Below are 22,113 nucleotides of genomic sequence, written 5' to 3' on the forward strand. Positions count from 1 at the left end.
GCGGGCCTGGTCGGCTTGTGTCAATTCCAAGGATCTAGCGTTTCTCTTTCTAGTCTCTATATCTACCTCCATTGCATTGTGAGCATCCGCTAGATCATTGAAATTGCCACCACCGGGGTCCGGCGGCTTCTCCTTCTCATTCCCTTCCATTACCTTTATTGCCTCTCAGCCGGAAGTTTTTTATGTGTAATTTGTGTATATAGAATAAGTTAGTTAATATACCGTCACCTTTTGTATGTAAATAAAGGAAGTTTTATTTATACAAGGATGATAACCTAAAAACCCAAACAGACTCACTCAATGCGCTTCTGTCAATCCAGTTTTAAGCTTGTGTCGAGAGATGGCAGTATATGCCCTGTGATTACACATTTTGCTTTGACAGTTTTCTATAATATTTGATCCTCTTTGCTACCTGGAACCAAAAACAAATAGGTATCCTGTGGCGTTTAAGATAATAGAATAACGTAACTTAAAATTTTTAAAATTAAAATTTAAATATTGGGGACACCTTACACAGACCAACTTAGCCCCAAACTAAGCATAGCCTGTACTATGGGTGCTAAGCGACGATATACATACTTAGATAAATACATACTTATATACATAGCAAACATCCATGACTCAGGAACAAATATCTGTGCTCATCACACAAATAAATGCCCTTACCGGGATTCGAACCCGGGACCGCGGCGTAGCAGGCAGGGTCACTACTGACTGCGCCAGACCGGTCAAAAACATCAAAACCGTGGCAGAGGATTTACTTTTTTATTACATTTTTCTAAAAAAATAAACGTAGGACACTGACTGAGAATAAGTTAAAAGCGAATGCAAATAAAATGAAGTCCGAATATTGGCAGTTTTATATTATAGCCATAACTCATAGTGAAACTTATATTAAGTCTGCAGATACCTTTCCTGTTACTATAGCAAATATACAGGCTGGTTTTATGAGATTCCACAAAAATACAAATATAATAGTGCAGCAAAAATCAAGACTTAATAAAAATTGTTATGGCGTCACTCCTATTGAAATTGTTTAGGTATTTTGATATCGTAGAGTCATTCACTCATTGTCAAAAGTACGAAATTCATTGTCAAAAGTACGAAATTCATTGTCAAAAGTACGAAATTCATTGTCAAAAGTACGAAAAATCAAAAGATGGTCTACAAAATTAACGATAAAAGTCTTGATTTATTATTTACTAGTTAGTCTTGATTAATTTAATAAACAAAACATAGTGAGGACATCCTACTAAACGATAAGTACCTAACTGAATCTCTATGATGAATAATCAAACAAGTTACGTTTATAAAATAAAAATACGAAACCAAAATTAAAAAAAATATTTAATAAATAAAAAAAAAACCGTCCTGTATTCTAACTAGATGACCGCCGTCAGCGAAGCTGTCAATACCGAATCAAATTGATATCGCGTCACCATTTTAGCCTGGCCTCCCCTTTTCTGTAACGATTCACAAAACTTTCAGACCGCTCCCTTGTACCGACCAGCGAGCTATATTTCACCACAGTGACACCTGACACTGACAATTCTGTGCCTATTTCTGCGTTGATAAGTAACATTGCTCAGCGTCAATATTCCCTTGTTGAACAGGCCATGAACGGCGAACTGTCACTGTCGGGCGACAATAAGGAGGCACACTGACATTTTATACCGCCAGGCGGCGCCTGTGCAAGTGTCTAGGCATATCACTGTCATTCATATGTGTGAGAGAGAAAACAAATATCATCTCACTCTCACGTATGACATTATTTATCTGTGCAATGGACTAAATAGGGTGGCGCCATCTATCATAACCTTTGAGTGTGCCTCCTCATTTTCGTTGCTGGGAAACAGTTCACAGTACAGTCAAGTGTAAAAATATGGGTGTACACATCTTACTCAAAAATATGTCCTATAGCACCTTAGTCCGGTGTAATAAGAGCGTAGTACCATATTTATGAGACTATTATTTCGATACGTATTTTTGCACTTGACTGTACATATAGCCTCCTGAGTCCTGGGGCCCGTTTCTCGAAAGGTACAAGCCTTGTATTACAAGTGCGCGAACTGTCAAAACGTATGGGTTGTCATGGAAACATTTTTGTAATACAAGGCTTGTACCTTTCGAGAAACGGGCCTCTGGAAGCATTTGTTCTGTTTTTGAATTTGGAACCTTTTGTTACTCAATAAATGTTCAAAATGAATGTTGTATTTAAATGTAAAAATTTGTACGTGAGGACTTAGGGGGGTAGGCATTGTGACAGCAATTTTGACGTGAGTGCATAACTCACACCTGTTTTCCCAAACGGGTTAGGAAGAGTATATGAAACTGTTAAAGTGTAAGACACAGTCACGGAAAGAACACGAAATTGTAATAATAGAACATCAGTTAACAAGTCAACACACTGTACAGTCACCGGCATAAATAAGTGATGATTTCTGTACCTTGTCAAATTAACGTCTTGTTTGAAATGTCATACAAAATTGACAAAAGGTTAGAAGCGACAAGGTACTGACCTCATCACTTCTTTATGACGGTGACTGTGCATGCATAGATGAACCTTAAAATATTTTCTTCAAAGTCCAACGTCTACTTGTAAGAAGGGACATCTCAGTCCAAAGGTCAAAGCGCAAGTGATACTGGGCGGGTCCGGTTTAGGAAATATTTTATTATTCGGGGTATTCCCGCCTGCTGTTGTGTGCGCGAGAAAGTTGAATGTGGAATTTTTGACGATGAATTTAATTTTGGAAACCTTATTTACTTACATAAGAATATAATATTGAATTCGAAACTAAGCCTCTCCCTCTGCTTCCGAGCGTTATCAAAACAATTCGCCAAGGCTCTTGAGAGCCTGCGGTCCTTTTTGGCAACTGTAGGCCTAGCACATGATTGCCGAGAGTATGTCGCCGCGAGTAGTACCCGTCCTTATGTCATTAATATAGATAAAAGAAGACGTGTGATTCTATCTCGCGGCGACATACTCTCGCGGCAATCATGTGCTAGGCCTACTGATCTCAAGATCTATCGTAGACAATAGTTTTTACGAAAACAAGTGGCGGCGTAACCATCGAACCTAGAAGGTAAAATGGTTGGTTTTAATTTTATTTAAATAACCGTTTGATAATCCGAGGCGTTTACACATTATCCAGTAACGTATTAAAAAGTCTCCACAAAGGTATATTCATCAGTTTCCGTTGCTGTCCCAGTATTTGGTTGTTTAAAATCTGATTGCAAAAACAATTGTATAAATGGAAGTAAGTTGAATTTTTACGTAAAAACTTATAGGTATAGGTATATGCTTGGCTATCAATAGGCCCACATTAACGCTCACCTTGTGTATCGATTCAACACCCTGTGCTCTGCAAGGGCCATTATTTCCACATGTCCCGATATTGATCACACCCTGTCTACCCATATTTATTTAGTTGTAGGTATTATATACATGTCATACTGTGTGCATTTCAGTGGCCTGTGTCACCACAATGACAATTGTCGCCCTTAATAGTAAAATACTTTGCCCTATTCAACATGGAAATATTGCCGCTAGTAAAAATGTAATTTTCCCCTCACTAGCTCGGAAACACGTGTTTTGTCCTTCAATACCAGCTGGTAAAAACGCATTTTATCCACTAGTGGATAAAGTAATTTGACCTTGAATATTGTCATTTTTTCTGCTTTAAAATTGATAAAAGTAAGTGAATCTAGTCATGACGATGACTTAACACCTGTGGAAGTACTGGAAGCAGTAATAAACGCGCTTTTTGCGTTGTAGTTTCCTCGCTGTAGTGAGGGGAAAAGTTTTGTAAAACTATAGAATCCTTTCACTTGCTCGTTTTTCAATCCCTCACTCGGCGTTAAAATACAACTTTGCACCCTTGTATAACAAATAACTATTATCGACCCAGTAACAGTCACAGAAGAATCAGTGTCAATGTCACTATGGTGAAACAGCCCACTGTCAGCCTGCTGAAATGGTGGCTTGAAAGGTGTCATCCTTTCTCAATTTCATGACAATTGTCATTTGTTGTAATGAGAATTGGTAGTATTTTGCTTTACTGATGAAGCCTGTGTTGCGGATGACTTTTCAAATGTGATAATTGTATTATTGTTTGTAATTTGAGGTTGGTATGGTGTAATTTATGTATATTGATATTTGATAAAGTTAAAATAAATAGAGCTTGCATTTTGATTTAATATTCGTACAAACTTTATAAATACATATTATTATGTCTTGGAAGGCATATGGATACGAGTATTTATGGATACTCGTACCTACTAATATTTATGAAAATATATTAACATAGTTGCCTCATTTTGCGGAGACACTTTATGAACAAAGAAAAGCCAAAGTATTTTACTATTATACCAATATTATTACGACTGAGTGTCCCTCAAGCGCCATTACCGACTAATATGCTACCGAATGATATCCGACCTGATTCAACATTTAATATAGGTACGTAAAAATATATTCAATACGATATGGGTCGAATATTTCAGGGTCATAATATGACAATGTCTAAAAGAGTGTCACTTCAGTACATATCTGAACCAAAATCAAAATCTAGCTTCTGTACTCGAAGTATAGCAAAATAATTTTCTAGATTTTGATTAACATGGATATCTGCAAAGCAACGACTGATTCCATTGACATATCTAAATTACTAGAACATGTATTTGACGTATATTAATGCTCGAATCAGTTTATAATTCGCTGGCTGGTTTTGGCAAAGTGCCGATATTGTTTGTTATATCATATTAGTAGTTTGTTATAGCAATATCAATTCGATACTGCTTTAGGGCTTGTTATGCAATTATGTGAGATTGTAATATTAAACTATTATTGCGTTATTATGTGTGTGGCTCTCAATTTCCTGTCATGATTAGTTTTTAGGGTACATTACCTCAAAAAGGAAATCCTGATAAATTCACTTTGTTGCCTGTTTGTTTCTGTGAGTCTGTTTGTCTCGGAAATGCATGGAGGTACGGTCAACCAATTAGAACCCTAGGCCACAATAGAACTATGTCACAGTGACGTTATAAATCAGATTGTAAGCAGTCCCTTACTGCTTGCCATTTTGACTCCAATTGGTTAACTGTGCATGCTTTGAAAAGTTTTTTGGTCCTAAAAACTTATTTACTGATCCCACTGACTGCGCCAGTAACATACCTACTTAAAATGTCTTCCCCATCACGGAACAGTGGTGTTCCGGACCTTTGGGAGGCATGTGCGAGGCCGAACCCAACGCGTAGAGGCCCTTTTGACACTTTTATGAAATGTAACGGGTACACCGAACGGATGTTGCCCTTGCCCGTATCATAGGACACACGCAGAGGCAACACCCGCCAGGGTGTAAGGAGTATTTGAGAGAAAATGAATTTAAAATGAACTGGGCTATTGGATGAAAGTGATGGACTAAATACTGGGCTACGGGATAAAAACCGGACGCATGCCTAATAAAACGGTATGCAATTTTATTTCCGGCAGACGGTGACTCGTCCCCACAAGATGGGCTCCCACAAACAGCGACATCTAAGATGGCTCAAGGGCAACACCCGTTACCTACTTATAATACAATACATTTTACAACTTCTATTTTTATCACACATGTCTGCAACGCTTTAAAAATCTAGCAAACCACCATTTTGCAATGAAACAAAGTGTAAACCATAATAAAAGATAAGGAAGCGTTGCGGCACTGTCTGCAGACATTTGCATGGAAAGCAATGACGATGTAAACACTTTTTATCACAATGCTCTGAAAAGCTTTGTTCTTTGTTCAAAATCAGCGCATAGTAGCATTTTGTTCTCTAGCGTGCAAAGTTTTCTTAGGCAAATTTTTAGTTATTTTTGTTTGTATGGTTGGTTTTGTGATACGCTGATGTGATAATAATTATGATAAATATTTATTAATAAAATAACATTAATTTTGCTAGTATTTTAAAAATGGTTGTTACCTGCAGCAACATTTCTCGTTTTCTCGTTTCAATTGTTTTCAGCTTTCGTGCCTTGAAAGTCTTGCAACATAGTCGGGTAGCGATAACTTTTGAGGTTTCGATAATATTCATGTTGCTTACTTTTTGCATATGGTTTTCAGACTATTGATCAAATATAAAAATAATATTTTGGGTCGTCCTAGGTACTTGCTTAGCTCGAAATTTAGGTATTTCTATTTTTAAGCAGTGTTCAGTCAAAAAAATATTCGAGAAGAAATTATTTGTATCTATGTAAAAACAACGTGGTTGCCGATGTACATATGCATTTTGGGTCATTTTCATAGATGGGTTTAATTATATTTTAAAAATGTCTAATATTGGCCTTTAAACACCTAATAAAATATTAGAGTTGGTAAGTGAAGTCTTATACTATTCAGGACATTGTTATATATATATATTTTAAAAGTGTGTCACATTCATCCAATGCTTAGGTTAAAAAAAAATTTTTTTTAATAAAAACCCTGTCAAAGCCTCAAAAAAATTTTCATGTTAAAAAGTTGACGTCTACATAATTATAATATGATATCAAGTCATCATTTTTAATTTGGGTCACTTTCATCCATGGGTTTTCAATATTTGGCAGAATAAAACGCAACGCAATAGTATTTTAAATTTACGCGCTGTGTGGCGCGCAACCGATAGCCAATCAGGTTGGCGCATGCCGCTGGTGCGACGCCGCGCTGTGACACGAGGCGTAGGTACCTACTTCTCGTGCGCAGTCATACATAATTTAAGATTGCCAGAACTGCCAGAACTGCCAGAAGTTCGGGCTTTGGCGGGATTCTCCTGATTATTTTTTTTTGCATGTCTTCCCAATTAAAACTTATACATTACTAACCTTAAGAACTGTATTACATTAGTAATGAAAACAGACCAATTATAAATCTCGAAAACACGTAAAGGTATCTAAAATAAACGAATTAAACTAGCTAAACTATAGTTAAGTTTTATTGTGGTGCATTAGGGTAATACCGAATGACAAAAATGCTGTGGTAATTCCGAAAAGGGAATCTTGATATGATGGAAATAATGGTGATTTTTATGTGACTTTCGTAATTAGACGACTTTCGGAATTACCCTAATGCACTATTATTTTATTTTACATTTCCCTCGAATTTCCGGAACCCTTTGTTCCGATATTGAAGTGCCTAATTCGATCCGGCACTCCTATTCATATACCGTGATTAATATTATTGTAACTATTGATTTCAGTTTTTAGTTACACAATACAGGGTGTAATTTTTATGACGGTAAATATTTATGGATGCAAATTAATACAAAACCCAAAAACAGTAAAATAAATTGTAACTTGAATATTATTTCTCATATTTTCCTTAATTTTCATTTATAATGGACACGAAGCGCACGGCGGTATAATATATCTCTACACCTTATAAAACAAAAGTCGCGTGTGTCTGTGTGCGCGCGCGTGTGTGCAAACACGGGTGGTGAGACTGCGGTAGCCATTATTGTTATTATTCTCATTATATGGCATAAGAATCCTTTTCACAGACTTTCGACATTATCCCAATTGGTTAAGAATTTAACCCTACCTTAAAAAAAAATGGTAATCAAAATAGGTATGTAATTTTTTTACTCACATTTATCTATCCATACTAATATTATAAATGTGAAAGTATTTCTGTTTGTTTGTCCGTCTTTCACGGCAAAACGGAGCGACGAATTGACGTGATTTTTTAAAGTGGAGATAGTTGAAGGAATGGAGAGTGACATAGGCTACTTTTTGTCTCTTTTTAACGCGAGCGAAGCCGCGTGCAAAAGCTGTTATAATATAAAGCTGCAACACGACTGACATTTTTCCAAAAATAGCCAGAAGGAGGTTCCGCCGGTGGCAGTGTTTAGTGTGGCCGTATAGAGGTTTGTCCTGCGACCCTATAGAAATCCGACCGTCGGTCTACCTATTCCGGGTAAAAAAATATTGGACGGCCTGGCCAAACGGCGGGAGATAGCCGGGGGGTGTTCGACCAAATGTCATAGAGGATCTTGGGCTGTTTTTGACGCCGCCATTTTTTTTCTAAGTGGCCGACTATTTTTGACGATTTTTCAAGTTTGTCATAGAGCACTCAAATTTTGGTCGTAGAATCTCCAAGCAGCCTTGATTGGAATGAAATAATTTTTTTTTGGAAAAACCGGCCAAGAGCGTGTCGGGCCACGCTCAGTGTAGAGTTCCGTAGTTTTCCGTATTTTTCTCAAAAACTACTGAACCTATCAAATTCAAAATAATTTTCATAGAAAGTCTTTATACAGTTCTACTTTTGTGATTTTTTAAATATTTTTTAAACATATTATGATTCATAAGTTAGAGGGGGGGGACACACTTTTTTTTCCTTTAGGATCGATTATTTCCGAAAATATTAATATTTCCAAAAAACGATTTTATTACACCGTTATTCAAATACCTATCCAACAATATATCACACGTTGGGGTTGGAATAAAAAGAAAACCAGTCCCCGCTTTACGTTTTATTTTACCACTTTGTCGGCGTGATTGATATACATATTGGTACCAAATTTCAACTTTCTAGTGCTAACGGTTACTGAGATTATCCGCGGACGGACGGACGGACAGACAGACATGGCAAAACTATAAGGGTTCCTAGTTGACTACGGAATCCTAAAACTGCTGCAAATGTGAGAAAACTGGCCACTTTTGTTTTATATGGCAACTTTTAAATCGTAAGAGTTAGCCGGGGTGCTCGACCAAATTAATGTCATACAAGTCTCGGAGTAGAAAAAAGTTGTACTTAAAAATAATTCAAAATGGCTACTAATAATACTACTAATACTTTTTTTTTATTTCAAAATGGTCCTAGCGCGCTGAGATTTGGCATACGAGTGGATGGCCACCTCAAAATTAGTATTCAAAAAGAATATTTTTGAAAAATTCAAAATGGCAGCCTTTGAGGGCCAATTGAAATTTGTGTGGAGGTTTTTTTTTAGTCGCCATGGTTCCATAATAATACAAATAAGTTAAAAGTGCTTGAACAAATGTTGTACAGTCATCTGAGATCCATCGAATGACATTTAAAAATAAAACAAAATAGCCGACTTTTTTTTTATATTTCAAAATGGTCCGAGCGCGCTGAAATTCGGCACACGGGTGGACAGCCGCCTCAAGATACAAAGTGGGGGTCTTTGAAGGCAAATTGAAATTTGTATGGAAGTTTTTTTTAATAACCATATCTCCGTAACGGTTGGAAAAAGTTCAAAAAAGCTTGAACTACACTATTTCAAAATGGCCGACTTTGATTTTTTTATCTTCGGTCCGAGCGCGGTAAAATTTGGCACGAGGTAAAACCGGAGGCCAAAAATAGGAATGAGAATTTTTTTTTGGGAAAGTCAAAAACGGTGGCGTAACGGTATAACGTTAATCGATCATTCATTGGGGTTGTTTCTTTTTTAAATATAAGAAATACATGATTAAAAATTGTCTTATTTAAAAGTCCTTTTGTAATCTATGTATTATTTCTCAATGTTCAGATTTGAGGAGTTTGGTTCTGACCATCATCAGCAGCTCCAGTGCACCAAATGTCACTGTTCTGGACGAGAGTGCACGCTGTTCTTATAAAAATACCAAAGTCACTATAAGCGTGCCGTTCAGATTTGAGGAGTCCGGTTCTGACCATCATCAGCAGTTCCACTGCACCAAATGTCACTGTTCTGGATGTAAGTGCATGCTGTTCTTAGAAAAATACCAAAGTCACTATAAGCGTGCCGTTCAGATTTGAAGAGTTCCGTTCTGGCCATCATCAGCAGTTCCACTGCACCAAATGTCACTGTTCCGTACGTAAATGCATGCTGTTCCTTTAAAAACACAAAAATCACCATATGTACACCTTTCAGATTTGAGGAGTTCCCTCGATTTCTCCAGGATCGCATCATCAGAACTGGGTTCTGAGAAAAGTGGGACTAATCTGTATGCATATTCATTCAATAAAAAAAATTTTTTTTCAAAATCGGTCCAGTAACGACGGAGATATCGAGGAACAAACATAAAATAAAAAACAAACAGACGACTTGAGAACCGTCCTTCTTGAAAGATTTGAGGCGACGGTTAAAAACACTACGTGACGTCACGCGAGGCAAGTCCATTGGGCGTTTTTTTTTTACTATGATGCAGTTTTACTTAGTGTTTTGTATTCGGTAACAGTTATATGACTTCACCTCCTTAAATATTGCCGGTTATAAAAAGTACATCCTGTATTTTGCTTTATAATCCTGTATTTTATACAGATAAATTCCTCACCGTTTTATGATATAATATTTTGAAGTACATGTGGGCATAGAAGTACCTACGTAGATGCCCACATGTACTTCAATATAAAATATAAATAATCGGCGGTGCGTGTGTTAGCTCATTGAATTATATATTATTTTATATTGGGTTGGCACAAAAGTAATGACACACTCTACAAAACTCTATACATTTCCTTTCTTAAGTTAATTGTTTTCGATAATATTCTAGTATGTTGTAGAACATTCTAGGTACTTCTAATGTGAGGGTATATAAAGCCGCCCTCGTGATTGGTTTAGTTAGATTGAAATAAAATGGACGAGCGACAAAGTTCAAACACTTTACTTATACGAGTACTTGTTAGGCCACAGTGCGCGGGCTGCGGCTGACAATATCAACACTGCATTGGGCGCTGGAAGTACAAGCCATGCCACGGTGTCCAGATGGTTTGACCGTTTTAAATCAGGAGACAGGAGCCTTGAAAGTCAGTCACGCTCAGGGCGACCACCTGCATTCAATGATGACGATTTACGCCGCGAACTACAGTCGAATCCTGATGCTACTACTCGTGAATTAGCGGAAGCACTTAACTGCAGTCACCACGCTGTGGAATACCATCTGCATGAGCTTGGGTATCGAAAAGTTTTGGCTCGATGGGTACCACACATCCTTACCGACGCCAGTCGTGCAGTCCGTGTCGCCATCTGTCAATCACTTTTGCTGCGACCCCGACGTAAAGAGTTTTTGACTGATCTGGTTACGGGAGATGAATTATGGATTTATTATGAGAACGATACACGTCGTGCTTTTTGGCTGCCTCGAGAAGAAACGCCACCAACTCAACCGGTGCTGAGTCAAAAGAACCGCTTAAAAGTTTTGCTTTGTTGTTTCTGGGACTCGCAAGGCATGCTGTTTCATGAACTATTACACAATGAAACTGTAAACGCTAACAAATATTCAACACAGCTAACCGAACTATCTTCTGCTATCAAGAAAAAACGACGAAGACGAGCCACTGTAATTTTACTACATGATAACGCTCGACCTCATGTCGCATCTACCGTTCGCCAACAGCTGCAGAACTTGGGCTGGGAGACGATACCCCACCCACCTTATTCTCCAGACCTCGCACCATCAGACTTTCATTTGTTTAGAGCCCTGAAACGACATTTGCGGGGTAAACAATTCAATGATTTCCATGATGTACAGGTGGAGTTGAACAACTTTTTCGAGGCACAGCCATCAGAGTTCTGTGCGAAAGGCATCCAAACTTTGCCGGATCGTTGGCAAGAAGTCATAGATGCTAATGGTGATTACATCATCGACTAAGTTTTTTGTATTGTAATAATAATAAAATGCTCGTCGACATCACCATCCCCCATGATGAGAATCTCGTGAAAGCCGAGAAGGACAAGTCCAGTAAGTACCTAGACTTGGCTTACGAGATAACCGCCATGTGGGATGTTGATTCGACGATCATTGTCCCGATAGTCGTTTCAGCGAACGGTCTCATAGCGAAGAGTCTCGACCAACATCTCGAGAGACTCTCGCTAGGTGGTTGGATCAAGGGTCAGATGCAGAAGGCGGTGATCTTGGACACGGCGCGGATAGTCCGACGGTTCTTCTCTCTGCAGCCCTAACCACCGGCAGCTTGGGCCCTGCCCCGCTGCTGGCGGCACCCTAGGTTAGGTTTTTTATAATGTGTTTATATATTTTGTATTGTTTTGTATGTGGTTTTGTATTTTACTTTTATAATCATATTATAACAAACCTAGCCTAAGAATTAAAATAAATAAAGAGAAAAATAAAAAATATAAAACGTAAACCAAGTGTCTCATTACTTTTGTGCCAACCCAATATATGTGGATTCATATTGAAAGATAAGCGCTCTTCAATCTGCATAGTGAGTGACACGCTTAATATAAGTATGATTTTAAAGTACTTAGAAGATAAATCGACTAATTATTTGGCAGTAGTAGTAGTAGATTCCACGTTGCATACTAAATTTATTACAGTAGAACCTTGATAACTTAAACCTCGATAACGTAAAAACCTCTATAAATTTATAAAATGTTGTGTTCCTTTCCCCTCGAAGTCCAAAACCTCTTTTACTTAAAATTCGAACCCTCTATAACTTAAACGAATAATTTGGGCCTCGCACCTCAGTAACTCAAAGTTGTATTGACGACGACCTTTGTAACTTCAATCATCTTTCAATGAGACGAATGTGCAATCAAAAAAGGTTTCCTGTAGACCATTGTCATTGTCTATTGCTTACACGTGTTTACCAAATGGCTTCAAAATGTAAACAATAGACTAAAGTCTAAGTACAGTAACTTATTTGTCTGTTTGTGTGAGTATCTTTTAGCCTTCATTCTGGCAGCATCTCTTTGCACAATGTGTCTACTGTGAGTGAAAATGAATTTAAAACGAAAACTGAAAGCATTAACATATGCTGAGAAGTTAAAAGCGATTGAAGCTGTGAAAAGTGGATTGAAAAGAAAAGACCTTGCAGTTCAGTTTGGAATACATGAGAGTACATTATCCATCATATCAAAAAACAAAGATGAAATATTGAAGAAGCAAGAATCGGGCGAAAGTCTTTTATGTAAAAGACGAAGAATTGTTGAGTTCCCTAATTTAGAACAATGCTTGTTTACATGGTTTCAACAGTGTACAAATAAGGAAAGCTGTAAACACTTTACGGTGTTTAAGTGTAAACAGTTTAAACAAAAAAAATACCGACTTTTTTATGTAGAATAAACTTCAATAAATGTACCTTTAAATGTAAAATAAAGTAGTAAAGTTTCATTTTTATTTAACCTCCTCGTTTATCTTTATTAAACAAAGCTCATAATCGAACCTCTGTAAGTAAAAATATAAACCGATAAAAACTCTTTAACTTAAACCCTCAGTAAGTAAAAACCTCTATAACTCAAATAATTTAACATTTCCCTTGGTCTTTATCTTATCGAGGTTCTACTGTATTTAGAAATGAAATTAGTTTATTGATGCATGTGGAAAATAGGTATATTTAATTTAAATTGCTACTCTAGTGGTCTTATCAAATACAACCTTTTCAGGCTTAGCATTAAATAGCGTGATTCGGGTGCACAGTTGAAATAAATTTGCGTTTTGTACGCAACGTGCGGTTTGTCGAATATCGAGAGAGGTCATTGCCCTTCCCTGCTCCCGCGCCACGGCCGCGCGGACGCGCCCGCTTGACTTGATCGAACGCAAATATTAATACCGTATTATTTTTCGAAGCATTCTATTAAACTGACCCAAATTCATGTATCTTATTTACCCTGTCTTTTTAGTTATTAAGATGTGAACTCTAGTAACTTTAATATTTTTTTGTAATGGTAAGAACCTATTTTAGCTAAATTATCGCAAATTTTATAAAGCATTGGAGTAGAAAAACACAATTTCAGTTTATTGATATATTTAAAGGAGGTAATGCGGCTTTACAAATTTTTTTTAACATGAATATTTTTTTGCGTCTGTTTCGCTAGGTATGACAAATTGTCATATAGCATTCGAGGAAATTAACACAAACTACGTATACACGCTAAAAATGTCATACTAAATGCATTACAGTTACATTTTTTCTCTCGAATATTTTTTTGACCACATTAGGTGAAATTAAAAATTATAACCACAAATTACCAAATTACTGAAAAAGCACCCTAGGAATGTGACCCAAAACTAAATATTAAATTTTATATGTTAGCAAAGTATTTATAAACGAAAACAAAATCAACTTTAATATTTTTTTAACTTAGGACCCAAAATATAGCCAGCGCCGCAGGACTAACAGTCAAGGTTCCACTTTAGACAAAATTGTAAGTTCCCAATTACATCAAAAAAGGCAGTAGAAAAAAAAACATTTTGTAAACAGGTAGCTATGCAAGTAGGTAATAATACTCGTAAATATATAAAACTCGATAATTTTTTTTTGTTTATTTCATAAAGTTAGTTAGGTACTCTAAGGAATTACTCGTAATTTGAAGTACTTTGCTTCGTTATTGCGTTAGAACCAAAAGTGACGGTGTTTTGCAGACTTTATGAAGATATAAAACACCGGAAAGCATATTTTCTCAACTTTATGACAATCGTCATTTGACAATGACAATTTCACAGTAATTTACTTTGAGATGTGCAAAACTTTATAAAATATATCGTTTTAAAGGCATACTTTCTCAATTTTATGAAAACTGTCACTTGTTAATGACATTTTAAGTACTTTGCTTCAGTGTCATGCAAATTTGACAGACAGTGACATACTTGGAAAGCATCATCGTTTCTCGACTTTTCGAGAATTATTGTCAATTGACAACGATAATTTATCTCTCAACATAATGACAATTCAGATTTAAGTTGTGTTAAACCTTTTTACTATTTTATACTATTATTTGTATTTCGAACACTCTAACATGTTTTTTATATCTGTTATATTATCTTCCATCACTTCTCTTCCTAAACCAGAACTATGTGGTCGTGTTATTTTCTGTAAAATAAATTTATATTCCTTTTTACCTCTGCTTTTTCCTCTAATATTTAGAAGTTGGAAGTCTATCATCTAGTACAACTAGTCATACGAACGTCTAATGAATGTCTTGTGAGTGATCCACGAATATTTGCTCTGTTCTCTCATACGATCCACTGACACCACACGAAATTCATCCTTATTTCGTTTAGTTAACCCTGAAACTAGCTTGACTGAGTCCTTCTGTCTACCTTGCATTCCCCAGTCCCAGAAGCAATTGTTTTATTTTTGAATTTAGAACCCTATTTGAAACAGTAAAAGTTAAAAATAGTTTTTAAAAAATTGCACGCCGGGTCTTAAGAAGATAGATTATTGTATAAAGTATGTAATGTTTCATTTAGATTTAGACCTTAAAGTAAAGCCAATACTGTTGAAATTTGGTTACACACTTTTATTTGCATAAGTCATTTTAGTTTATAACCCTTCATTTGTCTAGTTTTAAGTTGATGATTGATTTTCGCCTGTATCGAGAGGCAGTAAGGTCTTAAGTGGTGAATGATTTATTACTGATAAGTCATCAGTCCCAGCTCATTATGATTTTATAAAGTTTTGGTGTTGATTGATTGAAAATGTAAGAGATTTTAAAGTTTATTTCCAGGGTTAGAAGTACATTTTTTTGTGTCATTTCACTAGGGGCAATCATATAATTATCAGTAGGGAAAAACCGGCCAAGTGCGAGTCGGGCTCGCGCACAAAGGGTTCCGTAGCAGCAAATTAGTCAGGGACCAAACGACCTCTTTTACAAAAAGTCGTCGACATCTCTTCTAAATACCTAAAACAGGTATGGATGTGTTCCTCGTTATCTCCAGATTACGAATTGACCTGTTTTAGTTTAAGGAGGGGGGGACGGGTTGAGAAAAAGGGGGGAGAAAGATGGCGGCCGACCATCATAGATATTTATTCACATCTCGAGTCCTATGGCACTAATCTGTTCGTGCAAGGTGTCGTTTGAAAGCTTATTAAACCTACTTTAATTATTTTTAAATAACTATACTCATAAAAATAACCGTTTACGAAATATTTGAAAATATGTGTTTTTTTATCGCGCATTAATTGCACAAATACTAGAAAAAATGCGTCTAACTCAATAAAGAATAACTTTACCGCAATTGATGTTATTATAAAATTTTCGCGTCTATTCATGCTCTTTCTAAAAATATTAGTTTCATTGGTATATGATAATATATAACCATGTAATTACGAATTTGGTTTAGCAGGAGTCACTCTGCCCGGTCGTAGAAATGGGCACTGACCGTAGTAAAGTATTCAATATTTTTGAGGTCCTATTTTACGGATCCATATGCGAGAGGTATCGTTTCAAAGTTAATTAAACCTACTATATTTTTTTATAAATAACTATAATCATAAAGGTAGCTGTTTAGAAAATATTTGAAAATATGTGTTTTATAGACCATGAGTCGCACAAGTACCTACTGGTAAAAAATGCTTCTTAATCAATAAACAACAACTTTCCGGAATTGATGTTAGTATAAGATTTACGCGGAATTTCGTGTGCTTTCTAATAACATAAGTTTTATTGGTGTATGATATTATATAACCAAGTAATTACAAATATGGTTAAGTAGGGGCCACAGCGCCCGGCCACGTATGGATGCTGGCCGTCACCAAATTTTCTATATTTTTCAGATCCTATTTTATTTAACAGGAATCTTTTGAAAGCATATTATGCGTACTATCATTGGTTCTCAATAATTTTAGTTGTAACTGTAGTAGCCAACAAAATATTTGAAAATATGCATTGGAACCGATGTGAGTAAAACATACTTCTAGCTCAATGAATTATATTTTTTCCGCAATTGATATAATAACAAAATAAACGGCGAAATGTATGACCTTTTCAAATAATAAGTTTTGTCAGTATTGCATAAAGAATTAATGTTAATTTATCCATCATACTCACTGCGCACCGTCATATACATGGATGACCATTTTCGTTGCCGTTTTCATAATTTTTAAGATTGTATCTTGGTGCATGACCAATAAACAATAACTTTACCGCAAATAATGTTATGATAAGATTTACAGGACATTTCATATGCTTTCTAAAAATATAAGTTTTATTGATGTATGCACAGAACTATATTTAGATAGAAGAAACAAGTTCATCTATTTGTATAGGGGCCGAGCGTGTCAAATTTTGTACTGAAGTTGTTTCTTGCCTGTAATTTTAAATATGTCTCAGGCTCTTGATTGTTCATAATTTTTGTGTTGTTGCAATTGAATATCACGTAACGAGGCATTTTTTATGTTTTGATTGACTTCAACTTACAAAAATTGACGCCCGAAAGCTGCAACCTGCGATTAAAGACGGACAACTCAGTGGATTTCACTGAGTTCATTTGACACGCTAAGTAGATACGTTTGCTTGATCTATAGTATATATGACATCTGTGGATGTATGATATTATACAACCAAGTAATTACGAATTTGGTTTAGCAGGTGTCAGTGTCACTGCACCCCCGTGACGTAAATAGGTGCTAACCGTCGCCTAATTTTATGTATTTCTCGGATCCTATTTTAGCGATCAATTTGTGAGAGGTATCATTTGAAAGCATATTATGCGTACTATCGTTACTTTTTAATAATTTTCCATAGGTTACGGTGACCGCTTTACATCAGGCGGACCGTATACTTGTTTGCCACCGACGTAGTATAAAATAAAAAAAAATTTAGTCGTAATTGTAGAAGTTTACAAAATATTTGACAATATGTGTATTTTTACTGTATATGAATAGCATTCGCACTGATACGAGTGAAACATGCTTCTAGCTCAATAAATTATATTTTTCCGCAATTGATATAATAACGAAATGAACCGCAAAATGTATGGCCTTTACAAAAAATGAGTTTTGTTAGATTTGCTTAAACAATTAATGTTAATTTGTCCACCATACCCACTGCGCACGGTCAATCGTCATATAAACGGATGTCCACCGCCGTTGCCTTAATTTCTTCATCATTTTACATATTTTATTTTACTGATCAATTAAGTATATAAGTAAATTCGATACGTGAGAGATTATATTTATTATGAATATACGATTAGTGAAATAAAATCTGAAAAATCATGATAAAATGCAACGACGGTGGACATCCATTTATATGATGGTGCGCAGTAGGTGAGCTGAACAAATTCAAATTAATTGTTTATGCAATACAAACCAAACTTATTTTTTGTGTAAGTCATACATTTTCCGTTTATTTTGTTATTATTTCAATTGCGGAAAACTATAATTTATTGAGCTAGAAGCGTGTCTTATCAATGCCAATGCTATTCATGCACAGTAAAATACACATATTACTAATCAAATATTTTGTAAACTTCTACAGTTTCGACTTGAAATATTAGAAATAAAGATAGTACGCATAATATGCTTTCAAATGATACCTCTCACAAATTTATCAGTAAAATAGGATCTGAGTAACGTAGAAAATTTGGCGACGTCAGTCAGCACCCAATATCGTGACAGGGCGCAGTGACACCTGCTAAACCAAATTCGTAATTACTTGGTCATATATTATCATACACCAATAAAACTTATATTTTTAGAAAGCGCATGAAATTTCGCGTAAATTTTATAATAACATTAATTGCGGTAAAGTTATTGTTTATTAAGTTAGAAGCATTTTTTATCTGTATATGTGCAACTCGTGCTCGAAAAAAAACTCATGTTTTCAAATATTTTGTAAACAGCTACCTTTATAACTATAGTTATTCAAAAATAATTATAGTAGGTTTAATTTGCTTTCAAATGATACCTCTTACATATGGATCCGTAAAATAAGAACTTAAAAATATTGAATACTTTACTACGGTCAGCGCTCATTTTTATGCGACCGGCGGAGTGACCACTACGAAACAAAATTCGTAATTTAATGGTTAAATTATCAGTTACCAATAAAACTTATATTTTTAGAAAGCTCATGAATAGTCGCGTAAATTTTATAATAACATCAATTGCGGTAACGTTATTGTTTATTGACTTAGAAGAATTTTTTACCAGTACTTGTGCGATTCATGCTCGATAAAAAACACATATTTTCAAATATTATGTAAACAGCTACCTTTAATACTATAGTTATGTATAAACAATTATAGTAGGTTTAATTATCTTTCAAACGATACCTCTCACATATGGATCCGTAAAATAAGACCTCAAAAATATTGAATACTTTACTACGGTCAGCGCCCGTTTATGCGACCTGGGGGATAACCCCTGCCAAACAAAATTCTTAATTATATGGTTATATATTATCATATACCAATGAAACTTATATTTTTAGAAAGAGCATAAATAGACGCAAAAATTTTATAATAACATCAATTGCGGTAAAGTTATTGTTTATTGAGTTAGACGCATTTTTTACTAGTACTTGTGCAATTCATGCGCGATAAAAAAACACATATTTTCAAATATTTCCTAAACGGTTACTTTTATGAGCATAGTTATTTGAAAACAATTAAAGTAAGTTTAATAAGCTTTCAAATGACACATCGCACGAACAGATTGGTGCCATAGGACTCGAGATGTGAATAAATATCTATGATGGTCGGTCGCCATCTTTCCCCCCCTTTTTCTCGACCCGTCCCCCCCTCCTTAAACTAAAACAGGTCAATTCGTAATCTGGAGAGAACGAGGAATATATCCATACCTGTTTTAGGTATTTAGAAGAGATGTCGACGAAAATCGTGAAGGAGACGACTTGTGGCCAAATTGGCTCTAGACTAAATATAATAAACCAATAACTTAACCAAAATTACAGTTAAATCAACCTATCTCAAAAACTATAAGAGATACTTTGATCAAACCAAAAATCGTTGAAAGAGTTAATTAGCATGCATCACCTCTATTTTTTTTAGAATTTTATACCCCGTAGTTATAAAAATAGAGGGGGGGGGACATACTTTTTACGACTTTGAGAGCTGATATCTCAAAAACCGTTCACTTTAAGAAAAATGTTTTTTAGAAAACTTTATATCATTTTAAAAGACCTTTCCATTGATACCCCACACGGGTATGTACATCGAAAAAAAAATTTTCATCCCTCAGTTACATGTATGGGGGGCCCCACCCCCAATTCTTTTTTTTACTATTTAGTGTCATAATTTTGTAGCGGTTCATACAACACATATTCCCATCAAATTTCATCACTGTAGTACTTATAGTTTCCGAGTAAATCGGCTGTGACAGACGGACAGACGGACAGACGGACAGACGGACAGACGGACATGACGAAACTATAAGGGTTCCGTTTTTGCCATTTTGGCTACGGAACCCTAAAAACGACACCTTAGTGCATTTTCACATTATCCTATCCGATATCAGATGTCGGACCGATATCCTATACATTAAAGGCGCCATATTTGATTTTTTCCTTTGAAATCCTTCCGACATCCGATATCAGGACGGATAATGTGAAAATGGTCTTACGCTAGAACGGATGCCCAGTGGTTTATTTCACAACCGTGACAATAGTCGCCCGACAGTGACACTTCTCACACTTCACCGTTCATAGCCTGTTTAACAAGGGAATATTGACGCTGAGTAACAATGTTACTTATCAACGCAGAAATAGGCACAGAATTGTCAGTGTCAGGTGTCAATGTCATTGTAGTGTAATAAATTACATACAAGAGTTAATATCAGATTAGATTAAATTATTCTTTATTTCATGATAAAAATTACACTAAATAATAAGGAAAAAATTATATTAAGGAATAAGGAAAATATTTTTTCAACTTGTATGCTCGTTAGCCACAAAAAACAGAACGGAGCAAAACTCGATTAATCAAGGCTTCGCAATAAAACCTATCGGGACATTCGGGACGTTTGCCCTCCAATTTCGTCCGCTCTAACATCGCTAGGGTTCCGCAAAATAAAAGACGATTCTCCATACAAAAGTTTTTACAAAATCAATATCTTTGAAATGACGGCTAAATTTTTTCTTGTCAATAATGGACACAGAGCGGAGCGTTCAGCGGGGCGTGAAGCGGCGCGGGCGAGCGTCCACCCTACGCAGCGTCGAGTCAGGACACTTGCATAAATAATTAAAATTTTTTTGGAAATGATTTTATCTTCCATAGACTTTTACTGCGTGTCTGGCCCCGTAGCCGAATGGCATTTCTCCGACGCCAAACGAAAGCGATACGCCGCTGGCTCTGTCGCGCCAATACGCAAGCGCGATAGAGATAGATATCTACTAGCGCTTCGTTTCGTGAGCGTTTCGTGAGCGATTGTGCCATTCGGCTAGCCACCCTGTTAACTGTGGTTAATGCAAATGGCCCCGCGTCTCTTGCTTGATTTAGTGTCCGTATGCAGCTGGCGAGGATCAGCCCGCTGCCCTTGCTCTTGATGTCCTTGGCGCTCTGTATGCACAGCGACGTGTTTTTAAGTCGGATTTGGAACGAGTCGGTGTAATTGCGCTGCCTGTTAAAAGAAAATTCAGATGAATTCTTAGAATAATACACAAAACACACAATACACAAAAACAGTACAACCTAGCTAACTTAGGGTCTCCCCATATAGCGTCTCGCGAGCGTAGCGACGGGCCAACTGTATGGAAAAAAGACACCGCGTCGACGGCTTTGCCATACAGTTGGCCCGACGCTACGCTCGCGAGACGCTAGATGTGGGGAGACTCTTATTCTTAGGTGTATAAAACAACACATGTGACGTCACGAAGCTGCGTCTTGACGTTTGTAACTTACGCTCTTTCTGCTCGAAGTAGTAATAAGAAGGGATTTTCTCATTAAAATAGCAATTTTTGGAAAAATAAAAAAATACGTGTATCTTTTAATATTGAATTGCCACAGACAGACACACACAGACAGACAGACACGTCAAACTTATAACATCCTTTCGTTTTTGCGTCGGGGGTTAAAAACAAAAATGTAGTGGACCAGGGCCACAGACAGACACACACACAGACAAACAGATATACAAACAGACCGACAGACAGACACACAGACATGTCAAACTTATAACAGCCCGTCGTTTTTGCGTCGGGGGTTAAAGAGACAACTAAGTATAGTGAAACACGGAACCCTCTTTGTACACTCGTGTCAAACTTGAGTTCCGCGCACATTCGGCCCCCCTTGTGCGACAGACAGCCCTAATTGAACTTCTGAGACGATCGCTTTCAAATTTCAACAACAGTGCGTCTGACGGAGGCCTTTCGGACAGGTTCGGACGACGTTGGTCGAAAGAACTACTTAACTCATCATCCTCCTTGCGTAATCCCGGCATTTGCCACGGCTCATGGGAGTCTGGGGTCCGCTTTGACAAG

The sequence above is a fragment of the Leguminivora glycinivorella genome, chromosome 20, assembly GCF_023078275.1.
Source record: "Leguminivora glycinivorella isolate SPB_JAAS2020 chromosome 20, LegGlyc_1.1, whole genome shotgun sequence".
NCBI lineage: Eukaryota > Metazoa > Arthropoda > Insecta > Lepidoptera > Tortricidae > Leguminivora > Leguminivora glycinivorella.